This window comes from Pogoniulus pusillus, chromosome 6 (genome assembly GCF_015220805.1).
Source record: "Pogoniulus pusillus isolate bPogPus1 chromosome 6, bPogPus1.pri, whole genome shotgun sequence".
NCBI classification, from domain to species: Eukaryota; Metazoa; Chordata; class Aves; order Piciformes; family Lybiidae; genus Pogoniulus; species Pogoniulus pusillus.
In genome coordinates, this window is record NC_087269.1 from 43225122 (window position 1) to 43241768 (window position 16647).

Genomic DNA, 16647 nt, shown 5'->3' on the forward strand with positions numbered 1-16647 from the left:
TTCATCTTCTGGAATAAGCTTACAATATTATTGTTGACAGAAGTCACTATGTTCATTTCTTTGTGGAGCCTCTTTTGACTCTTTTACTCCCCTTCCAGGAATTAATCACAGTTGTTAGGAATCTGGGAAGTAGTTTATTACACATTTCTCTTCTGCGTGTTCTATAACTGTGTAAAAGGACAAATGGTTGCAGCTGAGTGCAAAAGGAAGAACTTGGGCTTTCACTGTACATATAGAGTCCTGTTCTATAACAATGAAAGCCAATAACAGAATGAGTTAGTTGAAACAATCCTGACTGCCTTCACAATTCTCCTAGAGCAAGCACCAGTACCTAGCTCCACTGTTCCACAACTTACATAGCACCAGTGATTTAAATAACATTTTTCTATGTCTACACTTCATAAGCCAGATACTTACTATGTCAAAGGGTAGGATCATAGGATGTTAGGGGTTGGAAAGGACCCAAAGAGATCATCGAGTCCAACCACCCTGCTGGAGCAGGACAATACTATCTAACACAGATCACTGAGGAACACATCCAGACAGGCCTTGAAAGGCTCCAGAGAAGGAGACTCCACAACCTTCCTGGGGACCCTGTTCCAGTGCTCTGTGACCCTTACAGTAAAGAAGTTCCCCCTTGTGTTGAGGCAGAACCTCTTTTGCTGCAACTTACACCCCTTGCTCCTTGTCCTTTAACAGGGAGCAAGTGAAAAAAGCCTGTCCCCCCTCTCCTGGCAGCCTTCAGATCCTTATAAATATTTATCAAATCCCCTCTAAGTCTTATTTTCTCCAGACTAAAAAGCCCCAGGTGTATGGACCACAGGTCATGATTGCTCCCTGACTTGCTTTTACATAAAAATAAAACCAGCTTCAGTTTATCCTTCTGCAGATGGATTGACAGAGTGAGAATAAGTCAGAATGAGAGCAGGATTATTCATTCACTGCTGTACAACCAAGCAAGCCTCCTGAGGTGGAGAGATGATGGTCAATTTTTTTTTCCTCAAATTATTTTTTAGAAAATGTTTGGCAAAAATCTGTTAATTGTTCTGCAGTCTTAAAAGTTGCTGAACATACACTTAAACACCAAATTCTTTGGAGTATATACATAATATGCTTGATCTTTTTAGTAGGTTTTGATTCATGTAACAGATTTTTTTTTCCCCCTTATAACTAAGCTATTCACTTGTCATTCAGTCACATAGGTTAAGGATTTACCTTGCTTTTCTGTGATCTCTCATAAGTGTGTTACAAGTTTTGTTACTTTTTTAAGACACTGCAATCTACTTCTGGAGTAATTTCAGAGAAAAACATATATTTCTAGCCCTTATGATTGAGGAGAAAAGCCAAAAACTGTGAACAGTATGCAGTATTAAGGATTAGATAGCTCCATGGAAAAAAATCAAAAAGTCCAATGGTGCTATTAATTTTTGATCTCATAATGTTTAATCCAATAATGATATTCAGCCTTGAGTTTCACAGCATGATATACACCATTGTGATATTTGTGTAACCATACAAGTTTGCCAGTCCTGGTGCTAGGTTGGACTGGATGATCTTGGAGGTCTCTTCCAACCTGGTTGATTCTATGATTCTATGATTCCTTAGCTCGGAACTACACTTTCAAACTTCTTGTTTAAAGGAGACTAAGGCTTCACTGATGTTTTTAATTCTCAAGATGACAGAACTCAGTTATTCTCTAAAGGAATTCCAACAACTTCCTATGAACAAAGTCAACTGAAAAAAAATCTGTAAAATTCAGTTTCTACTTGTTAACGTTTCCAAAAGAGAAACTGGCAGTTAGTTGAATCATAGAATCAACCAGATTTGAAGAGACCTCCAAGAACATCCAGTCCAACCTAGCACCCAGCCCTAGCCAGTCATCTAGACCTGGCACTAAGTGCCTCATCCAGGCTTTTCTTGAACACCCCCAGGGATGGTGACTCCACCACCTCCCTGGGCATCCCATTCCAATGGCAAATCACTCTCTCTGGCAACAACTTCCTCCTAACATCCAGCCTAGACTTCCCCCAGCACAACTTGAGACTGTGTCCCCTTGTTCTGTTGCTGGTTGCCTGGGAAAAGAAGATGTGAACTACCAAATTATGGGCACAGTAGTTGTATGCATTAGATTTATCTATCAGAGTGTAACACATCTTTCAGCCTGAACAACATGCTTACTGCTTTGAATGACTGAACTGACCTCTGTGTTCACAGTGTGACTGAGAAGAAGACAGTCACTCCTGAGATGAAAGAGAAAAAATTATCTGTCCCACATCACTGTGCAATAAGTAAAAATTCAGGTTTTGTAAATTGAATATCTAACTCTACAAAAACATTTCCTAAATCACTCAATTTAATTTGTATTATTATCTAGACAAGAAGCTTTGTTAATTCAGCTGATGTCTTTCCCTATATGCTCTCAAGTCATGTTCTAACTCCTCTTCAGAGAACCTGGGAGGTTAAATAGGATCAATCAATCCTACTTAGCTCCTGAATTTCCACTTCCATGCTGGACTCTGGACCATACGATCCAGCCTTGGTGCTGTCTGACATAATTTATTTCCAGGTGGTGAAAGATCTCTTTTTTTAACATAACTCAAAATTCCAAAGCAGATTTTGAGTTAGTATTTAGAAATTTACTTTAAAAAAAACAACTTGTGTAGATGGAATCTCTTCTGTTATTAGGGGTTTATGGCTTAAATTCTTAAAAGCATTTTCTCCATTGTACTCAGCTAGGAGCAATACTTGTTTCAGTGAGCTATTCCACCAGTGACAGCCATCTGTGTCCTCAGCTGCTTCAAAGAAATGGGAAGGAAGTCCTAATTATTCAGAGAATCCATTGTTTATATGTGCTAGTTTGAGCCTAGCTAGAATGTTTTGGTGAGAAGAGCTAGCTTACAGGCTGTGCAAGGAGAACGAGACTGATGTCTACCTCACTCATAGGCTTGCTGAGATGTGTAAGAACAAGAGTATAAACATAGACAGGGGACTACTTCTGCTTGGGAGCTCTGGGCTGCATTTCTCTCTCTAGACCCTCTACCGTCTCAAATTAATCCACGTTGCTTCCTAACCCCCTGGCCGAACCTCCATTCTTCCTTGGGACTGGGGTAAGTTTGACAGGGGTGGGAGAAGGTGAAGGGGCAGTTGGGAGCCCCTCCTGGGGACTCAGGTTTCTGGGAGGGCTGTTGTGTTTCTGTATTACCTTTTACCTTGTATACTTCTGCCTATAACTGTATATACTGTAAATATCTGCTTCTATATTCTGCTAAGCTGTAAATCTAAGCTTTGTTCAATTTCCAGAGCCGGCTGAGTCTAGTCTGGATGATCTTCCAAAGTGTGGGGGGCAGGTAACACCCAAACCATCACATTATATCATACTCAGTGACAGTAAGAACCTTATATTTGACAAATATCTGTAACTACAAAGGATTCCAAAGACATTTACATAATGTAAAGCAAACTGAGCTGGTCAGATGCAGTCTGTCTTTGAAAGTTTCTGACATTATCCTCCTCAAACTGGAAAGATAATATGAAGAGGTTAAACTACTGATTGAGAAGAACTTATTCTTGAATCACAGAGGATGTGAAAATGAAGAAATCCAGAGAGCACATGAACCTGTGGAAAAAAACACTTTTTATACTGCAGATTGGTAGATAATAACCTTGGATTCAGCATGGTGGCTGTCATCACTTTGTACATCACAAGACACATGTTGCCTTTAGATTGCACTCAAATTTCTTTTCTATGCTCCTTTCAGTCTTACGCTCAGCAATTCTCCTCCCTTCCACAATTAGAGTGCAAGGTAAATCACTTCTGTTTACACAGAAATTTACTGGTTGCATTTCAGCAGTGTAACTTTGCTGCAAGCAGTTACATGTCAGTGGGTTTGGTCACCTTGCAATCAGAATGCAGGTCGCATCCCTCGTAGTTATGAAGGACACAGGATGATTTTGGACTGAAAAGCTGCCAGCCTGTGACCAGCTGAAAAATATTATCTCTTTTGTCTCTTGCAATTACACTCCTTCAGGAAGCCACAGTGACCCACTGCTATTTAAAGGATAAGTTTTATGCCTTTGCCTTTACATAGAAAGATTCAGAATGAGAAAAAAAAATAGAAAACCTTCAGGGGAAAAAAATTAGAAGAGAAAATTTTCTCCTTTTTTTCTATCTTCTGCCTACTGAGATAGTAGTTGCCCTGTAGTCACCTTTGAAAGACATCTGCAGCCTTTTTCTTAAATTTCATCCGTTTCAAAAGTTAACCTGTCCTGTGTTCTACATCTGCCTGAAACAGCAAGGCAGATTCTAACTATAGGGCATGTAAGGCAGGCTGCTTAAGCATCACAATGTAATAATACTGCAGCCAAGTAGGGTTCAGTCTTTTCTCCCAGACAACCAGCAACAGAACAAGGGGACACAGTCTCAAGTTGTGCTGGGGAATGTATAAGCTGGATGTTAGGAAGAAGTTTTTTTCAGAGAGAGTGATTGGCATTGGAATGGGCTGCCCAGGGAGGTGGTAGATTTGTGTCCCTGGAGGTGTTCAAGAAAAGCCTGGACGAGGCACTTAGTGCCATGGTCTAGTTGACTGGCTAGGGCTGGGTGCTAGGTTGGGCTGGATGATCTTGGAGGTCTCTTCCAATCTGGTGGATTCTACTCTAATAAACCCCCTAGTTATCCCAACTTACTGCAATATTGCTTGTTTTCCAGCATATCATTTCAGTAACCTTGCTTCACTGAACCATTTCTGATTGATTGCCATCACAGACATCAGTGCTGAAAGTGTCACTCACACACCTGCATTTATATTCTATTCTCATCCATCTAACAAAACGAAACGCTTGCATATTTTTGACAATGACAAATTATGAGCCATTGAAGAGAACAAAGACTTAGTTACTCTTTTAGAAAATCACATCCTGGACAAATATCTGCATGACATAGAGGATCTGACAGGGAACACAGACAGTAGCAAATGAACAACAGTAAGGTTGTCAAGTAACCTCATTTCACTTTCCTTTCCAGTCACACTGAAGGTTATCACAGGTCTTGTGTTCTTTCATAGTACCATATAAATAGTAGTATCACCTACAGCAAACCAGATGAGTGTAAGCAGTAAATGAACTTCAATGTTCATATGAAACATTTAGTGTTCTTAATTTCTAGTCACTGTTTTACTATTGGAATTAAATGGTTCACTTAAGAAGATGAGAAACAGTTTGGCCAACCATGATAACAAACTAATAACCTGCTAAATAGTGCTGGCCAAAAAATTTCCAATCAAGATGTCTGTATACTGATTTGGAATATTTTCTTCCGTTATAATATAACTCTGGTAACTCTTCCTCAAAAATATGAAAGAAGTGATCCACAAAGAGATGCTCAGTCCCTTCCTTTTACTATGCTGTTTCCCAAAGCTGTAATTTCACTTGAAGATTAAAACAGGAAAAAGACACTTTTGTCAAAAGAGCACCCTGGTGTTCAGCCTTGGTTCTTATAATCCCATATAATCAACACAAAACATTTAATAGAAATTCTAGAGTATCAGCCAGCTACATTAGAGGCTGTATTTACAAATAGCTTAATTCTTTATAGTTAGATTACATGTTTTAGCTCACCATTTCTATACACTGGCCTATAAATAAACTTCTCTTGTTGTTTTGTGTACCATATAACCCATATAAAGAATGTGCAGACATTACAGAATATATCACTCTCCTAGAAAGAAGCAGGCTCCTCAGTTCAAGAGAGATGTGGAGGTGCTGGAACGTGTCCAGAGAAGGGCAACAAAGCTGGGGAGGGGACTGGAACACAAATCCTATGAGGAGAGGCTGAGGGAGCTGGGGGTGTTTAGCCTGGAGAAGAGGAGGCTCAGCGGGGACCACATTGCTGTCAACAACTACCTGAAGGGAGGTTGTAGCCAGGTGGGGGTTGGTCTCTTCTGCCAGACAACCAGCAACAGAACAAGGGGACACAGTCTCAAGTTGTGCTGGGGCAAGTATAGGCTGGATGTTAGGAGGAAGTTTTTGCCAGGGTGATTGGCATTGGAATGGGCTGCCCAGGGGACACAGTCTCAAGTTGTGCCAGAGGAAGTCTAGGCTGGATGTTAGGAAGAAGTCGTTGGCAGAGAGAGTGATTTGCATTGGAATGGGCTGCCCAGGGAGGTGGTGGAGTCACCATCCCTGGAGGTGTTCAAGAAATGCCTGGATGAGGCACTTAGTGCCATGGTCTAGTTGACTGGCTAGGGCTGGGTGCTAGGTTGGACTGGATGATGTTGGAGGTCTCTTCCAACCTGGTTGATTCTATGATTCTGTGATTCCAAATAGAAGAATCAGTCAGGGTTGGAAGGCACCATGCGTAGCCAGTTCCCCTTTCAGGAGGACTCTGACTCTTGGATAGGTTTTGTTGTGTTTGCACTGCTAAGGATAAAACACGGTGTGCATTGGCAAAACAAACATTTACATAAGCCTCTATCTCCCTGTGGTTATACACAGTATCTTATAAATGTGGCTTCCAGAACAGTAATAGCTTCCATCTGCTTTTTGATAGCTATATTTCTATAAAGAAATATTCAACCATTAAGACTTTTGGTAGCAGATGACAAACAGCAATTTTATCCCATTGCAAGGGAAAGTAGCCAACTCAGGACAGATCCAAGACAAAGTTCCTATAAACATTTGTTAACCAGAGCATTCTCAAACCATACCTACAGATATTCCTTCTCTGTCCTTGATAATAGTTGTCATACTGCAGATTTCTGGTGGTTTTGCAATCCAGCTCCACTCTTGCACCCACCAGAATTAACAGGAGGTCAGTGGAGTTACTCAGGAGTTAACATGCTTAGAAATCAGGCGACAAAAGCAATTCCTGCAACTGTGATAATCCCTATAAACTGTCATGCTTTGGCCATACTGAAGAAGTTAATTAGGACTGTTACTGAACAACCAAAATCCACGATAAAGGAAGCCATATTTTAACTTTTCCACATAATTGGCCAAAAAAAAATGTAAGAGCTGTATTTAGAAAACATCTCTAATACAGTGTTAAAGAATTATTAACAACCAGATAGGAAGATGACATTCCATGAACCAAAGAGGACAGAACAATCATTTTTTTACTTTGAACATCTAGAGTCAGACAGCTAAATCTGCATTTGGACATACCTTGCCACCAACAATAACAGTGTTTTCTGTGCAGAAAATCATGCAAAGTAATGTAGTTAATCATAGGAAACCAAAACAGGTACATAAATAAATCAGGGATGGATCAGAGCCATAAATATTTGAGTGGGTGCTTCTGTGTTTAAACACTTACTCAGAAGTGCTGCAAACATCTGAGCTGTGCATGACATCACTTACATTTCCATGGAATTGGGGAATGGTTTGTGCCATAAAGGATCGTTACGTCTATCCAGTTTCACCCTCTCTGCCATGCATAGGGACATCTTCCACTAGACCATGTTGTTCATAGTCCTATCCAATCTGGCCTTGAACACTTCCAGGGAGGGAAGCAATGAGCCAGCAATGTGTCCCAAAGGCCAAGAAGGACAGTGGTATTCTAGGGCACATTACAAAGAGTGTGTCCAGCAGGTTGAGGAAGGTTCTCCTTCTCCTCTACAATGTGTCCAGTTCTGGGCTCTCCAGCTCAAGAGGGACAGAGAATTACTGGACAGAATCCAATTGAGGGCCATGATGATGATTAGGAGACTGGGGCATCTCTCCTACAAGGCTCTTTAGCCTAGAAAAGGGAACACTGAGAGAGAGTCTTATCAATAAATACATACAGGGTGAAGCTCATGAGGATTGAGCTTGGCTCTTCTCAATGGTGCCTAGTGACAGAAGAAGGGGCAATGGATACAAACTAGAACAGAGGAGGTTTCATTTGAACTTAAAGAAAACTTCTTTACTTTGAGGGCAATGGATCACTAAAACAGGCTGCCCAGAGAGATATGTAGTTTCTCCTGTGTAGATTTTTAAAGCCTACCTGAATATATTTGCTCTAGGCAAACTTGTGTTACCAGGGGAGTTGGACTAGAAGATCTCCAGAGGTCACTTCCAACCCCTGCCATTCTGTGAAGGGAACACCCACAGCATGATCATGCTCTGAGCAGCATGATCCAGTGCTCACAACTCTACTTTGGAAATAATATCTTCACATTCTGCATGAAGATAAAAAAGAAAGTTTGGATGTTTTTGAGCACCAAGCTCCTCTAGTCTCCAAAGGAATCACAAAGCTTCATTTCAGAGAAAAACAAACAAACCAGCAAACAGAATACCCAACAGATTAGTCATTCTGGTCAAATCTTGCTTTATCTTTTTTATAAACAGCTTCCAAAATTCTGTTGAAACATTCCAAAACAGTTTTCTTGCAGTTTCACTAAACCTTTGACTCCTTAAACAGTAAAGAAGCTCATAAAAATATTAATAATTTTTAAAATACCCTTTCTTAATCTCTCTTTCACAGCTGCTTCACACTTTATACAAGTTGCAGTACCAAGCAAACTTTCCACTTCAATAGTCCCAGCTTTCCTAAGGTGTCACATCTCATCCTCAAAATAATGTCCATTGGGTTTTTTCCAGAAACACCACTAGCCCATTGTATATGACACAAAATATAATGCATCATCTAACATTTTCATGGTCCTCTTCCTGAAAATTGCCATATTTGATGTAATGCACACAGTGACCAGATCACACAACAGAACACAGGCAGTAGAATTTTCTTTTAAAACTTGCTGAAAGTCCCCAAAATAATCTAGGATTTTGGGGGGGATAAACATTTTTTACAGCTAGAAAAATTATGTGAATAGATACATGTATATTATGTAGGAAACTACATTTCCAGATCAACTCTGGCAAACTAAGTGCATCGAGAACTTCTCAAGTCAAAACTTTAACTGACAGCATACAATTCATTGAAGGATACATCCCACAAACCCACAACGAAGTAGTTTTCACACATAATTTAAGTAGGGAAGGATCTAGTTTCTCATTCTTAAAATTATTACAATATATAGTTTAGAATAAGACATAAAGAGTAGAAATAATGCAGAAAAGGAGTAGCAGCAAATGGAGGGAAAAACAGTGAATACTGCATTTTTCCCCCCTTCACTGAGCATTTCCTATAACAGCCTGGAGTTCAGTGCTATAATCTTGGTTTAGGCATTGGATGTAATTGCAATAGCTGCTGGTAATAATTTCTCAGCTCTACTGAATGCACAGAATATGAGTGTATAAAATGAAAGAGCACTGCTTTTAGCAAGCGGAGTTGGAGTAAGAATTGCATGAGGATACATCTGCAGCTGTAGTGAAATTATCACTCAAATTCATAGAAACAACCAGGTTGGAAGAGACCTCCAACATCATCCAGTCCAACCTAGCACCCAGCCCTAGCCAGTCAACTGGACCATGGCACTAAGTGCCTCAGCCAGGCTTTTCCTGAACACCTCCAGAGACGGTGACTCCACCACCTCCCTGCACCAGGGTGGACTTGGGAGAGAACAATGCAGTAGAAGAGAGATGAAGTCTCTGGATGAAACCAGAGAAAAGAGACAAAACTACAGTAAAGAAATCTTGAATAATGCTCTCATTAAATGTGTCAATGCCTGTAAGGGGAAGAAAGAACATTCAGAAAATACATTACTTTATTGACAGATGCTGATATCTAGAACTAAGCAGATATTGCTTTGCACACTGGCAGAGAGATCACATGTAAGATGCATGCTTATTTCCATTTTGTTGTCAAACAGTGAGGTCAGAACAGAGCAGAACATCTCTCAGCACAGGTAAATCAGACATTATGATACTGGAATATGAAAACTTGTAATGTTTCTAGAACAAGAAAAACATCTAACTAGCACCCAAAACTCCAACAAACGAATGAACAAAAGAACAAACAAAACACTTGTAAGCACTGACATGGTAAGATCATATTTCCCCAAGTCTCAAATCTCAGTGGCAGTCCTGCAGCATCTCAGACATTCTGTTTCAAAAAGGCTTGTTTTAGGAATAAAAATGACTAGATTCAGAGACCAGAATTTCTATCCCCTACAGCTAAACTGATACCTGTTAAACAAAGAGTACTCTGCATGTCCGAACACAGAGCAAATCAATTAAAGCAGTAATCTAGCAAGCAGTACTTCAGGCAGGCCACAGATGCAGCTCATAAAGCAGTGTTTCCTTTATTCTCCAATTTAAGACCCATTGTGATAATGGTTCATGGGGGTTTTTTTCCTGGATAAAATTACACAATGAAGTTAGGTCACATTACGTCAGACAACAGAAAGGTAACATCTACATTTTTGTGGTGTAATGACAGGCAAAAGAACAGCCCCTTCACCAGCTGCTTGGTACTGGGTATATGCTTCTTTCCCAAAATCTATTCTTCAAACTATTCAAGCATATTGCAAAACCTACCTTGGATAGCAGAATTTTTTTTATAATAGACATCAATGCTGTTGGCAGAGCTGATGATGTAATCATTTTGCAAAGTTTAGGTTTTTCACAAAGTAAAATGCAGCTAATACTAGAACTGATCTCTAAAATCCAGTGGGTCTAAGGCAGCTGTCAGTTTGGGCTAGACGACAAACATCTCTGTCAGAGTCTCCACCGAAGTCAATGTTTCTGCAAAGCTGACAAAGCCAATAGGTACAAAGAAACGTGTATATGATCTCTAACAAGGACCTGCTGTAGGCAGCATGGTTTGTGGGACTGACTCTGAGACTGTCAGGACACCTGTTTTTGATAAGGAGATATCCTGCTTTATTTCTTGAAAAGCAATTCAACAGAAATTATTATTATTATTATTATTATTATTATTATTATTATTATTATTATTATTATTATTATTTTCCTTCCAGACCTGCCCTTCCTAAACCCATAATATATACCATATATAACCCATAAATATATACTTTATAACCTGCAAATAAATACCTTTAACCATACATCTGTAAACTTCAGCTTAGCAGAAGCACAACCACATGCACATACACACTTCATAACCTGCTGAAATGGTCAGGACTAATAAAATTGTTTATTTATACACTTGTTTTTCAGTTTCCTGTTTCATGTTGTCTTAAAACAAGAAGCCCAGTCTTTTGGTAAGAGCAACAGACAGAACTTTTGATCATACTTTGACTAAGTTATTCCTAGAATTACTTATTAATCTAGGATGCATTTGGAAAAAGTAAACAAAATAGAAACTCCCTATCAAAAGTTTCTAGTAACAACAGAAGGATCCAGACAAGCTGTTCTTAATTTAGTTTCCTGGTTAGATATTCTCCAAACTGACCAGTATGCAGTGGTGTGATTTGAAATCAGAAGCTGGGAAAGCAAATCGAGTTTCTGTTATGAAACTAAGAGTTAAAAAAAATCATCAGGAAGATATTGGTTTCAGAGTCCATGTCCTGATACATCAAACAAGGATGCTTCCCAGGTACCATCTAGAATTTTGCTGCAATGATCCATAAAAAAAGTTTTTTAAAACCCAAAACCTTTTAAAAGGCATTCTTGAAAGGGTCAATGACTAAACTGTCTGCTGTCAGCCTTCCCTTCAATTATTCTTGTTTTGTTTTGTTTTGTTCTTTAGCCTTTTTCCTCCTCTGTTTCCCAGACAAATTGTAATGTCCCTCCACTCCAGGTTATTATCAATGCAAAACAAATTGGGTCAAATTAATTTCAGTAGGAAAAAAACCAGTAAGATTTCACTGCATATAAACTTAGCCCATTTACTTGAAAGAAGGCTTTGACTCTTTCACCTTTTAAAGATTCAGTCATCTATTTCCATTATACTTTGCTTTTTTGGTTCAGAAAAAAACCTATTATTTCTATTATCACTCCACACAATGCCATAATCATAAGCCTCCTTTTTGACTTTGTGTTTACACATCCTTTGGTTCTCTCAGCCAGCAATATAGGTGGCAATTTAGTTATCTTTATAGGCATGCTGTGATTTAGATATTTTAGTCCCCAAACTGTTCAAGGGTTGATGCTTTTATAAAAATAACCAAGGATCCAAAGCTTCTGACAAAGATAACAGCTAAAGAATTCTGTGAGTTCTTTTAGAGCATGCACTGTGCATTAATCTTCCTTTCTCTGTGTTAGGTATTATTCTATTATTAGTGTGCATTCTAAAAGCAAAAATAAATAAGAAAAGAGTCATGGAGAAACCACGACAATAAAACATTTATAAAGTTCCATAGAAAACTGTACCATTTCCTCCAACAGTTGAAGTTTTACATTAAGTGATTTCAAAATCAGGCACCTTAATAGTGATTTCAAAATCAGGCACCTTAATGTAATGTAAATGCTTACACATCAGTGCAAGACCTACCTAATAGTTAAACAAAGAAACAAACAAAAACCTCAACCAACCAACAAGATGATTCTATTCGTATAAAGGTACCATTTTAAGCTTTTCTACCCTAAATTAGCAGAGCTGCATTTCTCAAAGGCAGAGATGAGATCCAACAGAAACTGCTATAGGCATTCTTGCTAATTAAGCAAAAAAACCCTAACCTCCATGAGAGCAAATTTAAGCAAAAAGTTTGATAACTTACTGAAAATATAATATGTAATTTTATCTTCAGGAGGGAAACAATACATATATACAGAGAGAAATTCAAATCAGCAGTCCCTGACTGAATAGGATTTAAATCAATAATTGTAAATCTCCTGCAGCTAGATTACAAAGCAAAGTAAATTCAATGCACTTTAAGTACATGTAATAGAGATGTTTGTTTACCTAACTCCAAAAAAAAGAGTGAAACCTCTCTTTTGTTTTCTCCTCCGTTCATTAAAAACTCATGAACATAGTGGACATGCTAATGACAATTTCTACATGAGAGATTTCTCTTTAATTTTCAATACAATGTTGCCTACTACTGAAAATTGTTCTGCAGCTTATGCACCTTACTTTTATTTCATTAAGGAATTTAGGCTATGCAGACTAAGAACAAATTTGAAACTTCTCCCTTTTCACTCGCGATGAGGCAAGAAACATGTTTCAGTTAAATTGCCTAGAAGGCACTGGAAGCTTCCTGTCTCACTGTAATGCCATTGTGCAGATCACACTCTCATCTATGGGCGAACAAAATTATCCCAAGGAAGAGTAAGTCTGTCAGTAGAACATCCAGAATTCTTAAAGCACCTACGTTGCCTGTTGTTTCAAGGACAACTTTGCATTTTAGTTGAAACAGAACAGGCTGAGGGAGCTGGGGTTGTTTAGCCTGGAGAAGAGGAGGCTCAGGGGGGACCTCATTGCTGTCTACAACTACCTGAAGGGAGGTTGTAGCCAGGTGGGGGGTGGCCTCTTCTCCCAGGCAACCAGCAACAGAACAAGGGGACACAGTCTCAAGTTGTGCTGGGGGAAGTCTAGGCTGAATGTTAGGAGGAAGTTGTTGCCAGAGAGAGTGATTGGCATTGGAATGGGCTGCCCAGGGATGTGGTGGAGTCACTGTCCCTGGAGGTGTTCAGGAAAAGACTGGATGAGGCACTTAGTGCCATGGTCTAGTTGATTGGCTAGGGCTGGGTGCTAGGTTGGACTGGATGATGTTGGAGGTCTCTTCCAACCTGATTGATTCTATGATTCTGTGATTGATTCTATGATTCAAACTAGATGTTAGGAAAGGTTTCTTTACAGTGATGGTGGTGAAACACTGGAACAGGTTGCCCAGGGAGGGAGCATGCTCCCTCCCTGAAGGTGTTCAAGGCCACGTTGGATGAGGCCTTGAGTGACCTGTTCTAGTGGGAGGTGTCCCTGCCTATGGCAGGGAGGGTGGAACTGTATGACCTTTGAGTTCCCTTCCAACCTAAAACATTCTATGATTCTACAATAACTAAAAAGCCTTTTGAAATAGTAAGAAATTTTTTCTAGAAATGATTCTATTGAGATGTCCTATTTGCAGTAAAATTCACGTGTTTGGATTGATTCCCTTTTTTTCCCCCTTCCTTTTAGTTTGGAAACTGTTGAGAGAGGAAATAATTCTAAATGTGTTTGTGCTGGATACTTAATCCCTCTTTGGAATCCAAATGTTCTTTCAGGGATGCCATAATCACCATCAGTAACTAGCAGTGGTGCTGAACAATCACCACAGTATTTTTTTTATTGCTATTGTAAAGAACTTCATAAATTTACAAGGCACAAAATTGTTACAATTCATTAGGGGTATAAGGAAATGAATTACTAGACAGTTTGCTCCATCCCACTGGGAACATGGCACAAGGAAAAAACTTGCTGTGCATTGAATTCAACCCAGAAAGGAGCACAAGCACAATGATGGGAGAAAAATCACAGCTGCTGACCTATTCTTCCTAGCAGAATGAATGAGAATGCACTAACAGAAGCACCCCTAAATTCCTCTTGTTCAAGAATCATTTTCAGCATTAGTGAGGAGATATGATCCCATAAAATTACAAGGTCATTTCTCTCTGCCCTGCACATTAACTCTGCTTCCTACTTGTCAAGATAGGCTTTTGTCAGAGCTTTCTTGCACTTGGTAATTCTTTAAGCAGAAAAAATAGTGCAAGCAATGAGCCTTTCACGAGTATACTCGATTTGTCACAGTACTGTCCAGTCCTTAGCTACTGCTAAATCCCCAGAGTGAGATTAAAAAATCATATATGGGACCTCTGTATCTTGTGCAAAAGAAAGCCAGGCATATTTAATGCTCTGAAAATTGCCAGCAAAGGCACACAGAGAGGATGAGATAGACAAGTTTTCTGTCATTTCAAACACCTCTGAACTTGCAATTACCCTATGTTTAACGTGTGCTATCAGATTTCTGCACTATTACATGAGTTACATACTTGATTTGTAACAGACATTTAACTCAGGGCTAGACTTTTAATGAATTAATAGATCATAAAGAAAAGAGACTCTCAATGCCCAAAATGAAATTAAATAGAGTTTGTCTTCAGAGATCAAGATAATTTGCTGAGAATGAAAGATATCTTTCAACCAGGCTTTTCACATACCACAAGACAGGCCTGTGCAATTAAAGCTGAAAGTTTTAAGGTAGTATTTCATCCTGCAAAACCAGGAAATGATACAGATTCTTAAAGTGAGCATTAGGCATCTAAATTTGGCCTGCATGCTCAGCTGTGTTTCTAAAAACTCTCACCTAGATGAGACTCTGAAAGTGTTAATTGCATTTTTGCTAAATTTTCCAAAAAGCTTTTTGATGCATCCTTACAACTGTTTGACTTTGCAAGGCACTCTGTGAAAGACTTAATCTCGTCTCTCTTTGTTGTGGAAGGCCTAAACAGGCCAAAAGAGACCTGAACATGTTCTGGCTTGCCCAGACATGTTTTGTTCTGCTCTCCCTCCCTCTGTTGTGGGGAGAAGCAACTGCAGGAAAGAGGACAAAGAACCTGGAGCCATTGAGTCTAAGGACTCTGGCTTGCTCAGACTTATTTCTCAAATCAGAGAAGAGCAGATTTAGATTGGGTATTAGGAACGAGTTCTTTACTACTAGGGTGGTAGAACACTGGAGTAGGTTGCCCAGGGAGGTGGTTGGGGCCCCATCCCTGGAGATATTCAAGGCAAGGCTCAATGGAGCTAGTTGAGGATGTCTCTGCTGACTGCAAGGGAGGTTGGACTAGATGACCTTTGGAGGTCTCTTCTTGCTCAGACCATTCTATAATTCTATGATAAATATTTGTAAAGTACACTTAAAAGTTCACTTTATGCACATTTACCTATAAATCATATATCCATATATAGAAATAGAGTAAAAGTAAATCTCATTATCTGAAAGTATGTATTTGTAAATACACAGTTTTGCTTTTAAGAACTGGATTTCAGTATTACTGATTAGCTATAACTCTTACAAGGCTTTAGTAGTTCAGCCTCTAAAACATCAGGCTCATAAGTTTATTGTCTGTGCAATCTCTCAGGAACTTAAAAGCAATTGACACCAATAATATGGCATTCAACAACATTGCAAACTAAAAAAACACCTTGTTCCTTACAAAGCAGGTGCAAGAATACTTGAGCCAGTAAGAAATATTCAAAAGGAAAACAAACAGTTCACAAGGAAAAGACAGAAGAAAATGACTCTGATCTTCCAGTGAAAAAGGAACACACTTGTAAGCAGAAGGTTTCCTAAAGTTTACAGCTAGCAAGCACCAGCACTTCTTCATATCCATTTCATTCAGTCACTCCACACTGTCCCTAGCAGGACAGTAATATAGGTCTAGAGGGCCTGTGGGCACACACAGCTGAAAGAGATTATTTGACAGCAATCAGGAAGCATTTAAACAATGTCTTCCAAAAGAGCTCACATCTACACTCTATATATTTAGAAGCCACAGCCATAAAACAGCTTATTGTGACAAGTTTAAGATCCTCAAGAAAGGCAAAGTATAATGCACTGTTGGAAGACAGCAGAAAAAATAGCAAGGGCATTACCAAAATTCTAGAACAAAATGGGGAGAAGAAACTTGCTATGTCCACAAGGACACTATTCATAAGCCAAATGAGGTACAGAACCAATGTTTCATGCTATACAATCCATGCTAATTCAGAATAAAGTACTTGTGACTCTAACATTTTCCCAAGAATTAGTTTTAACTCAGCCAATTTTTCAGACATTGAATATTTCCTTAGTTACAACAGAAACAGAATTATGATAATTCTTAAGAGCAGTTCAA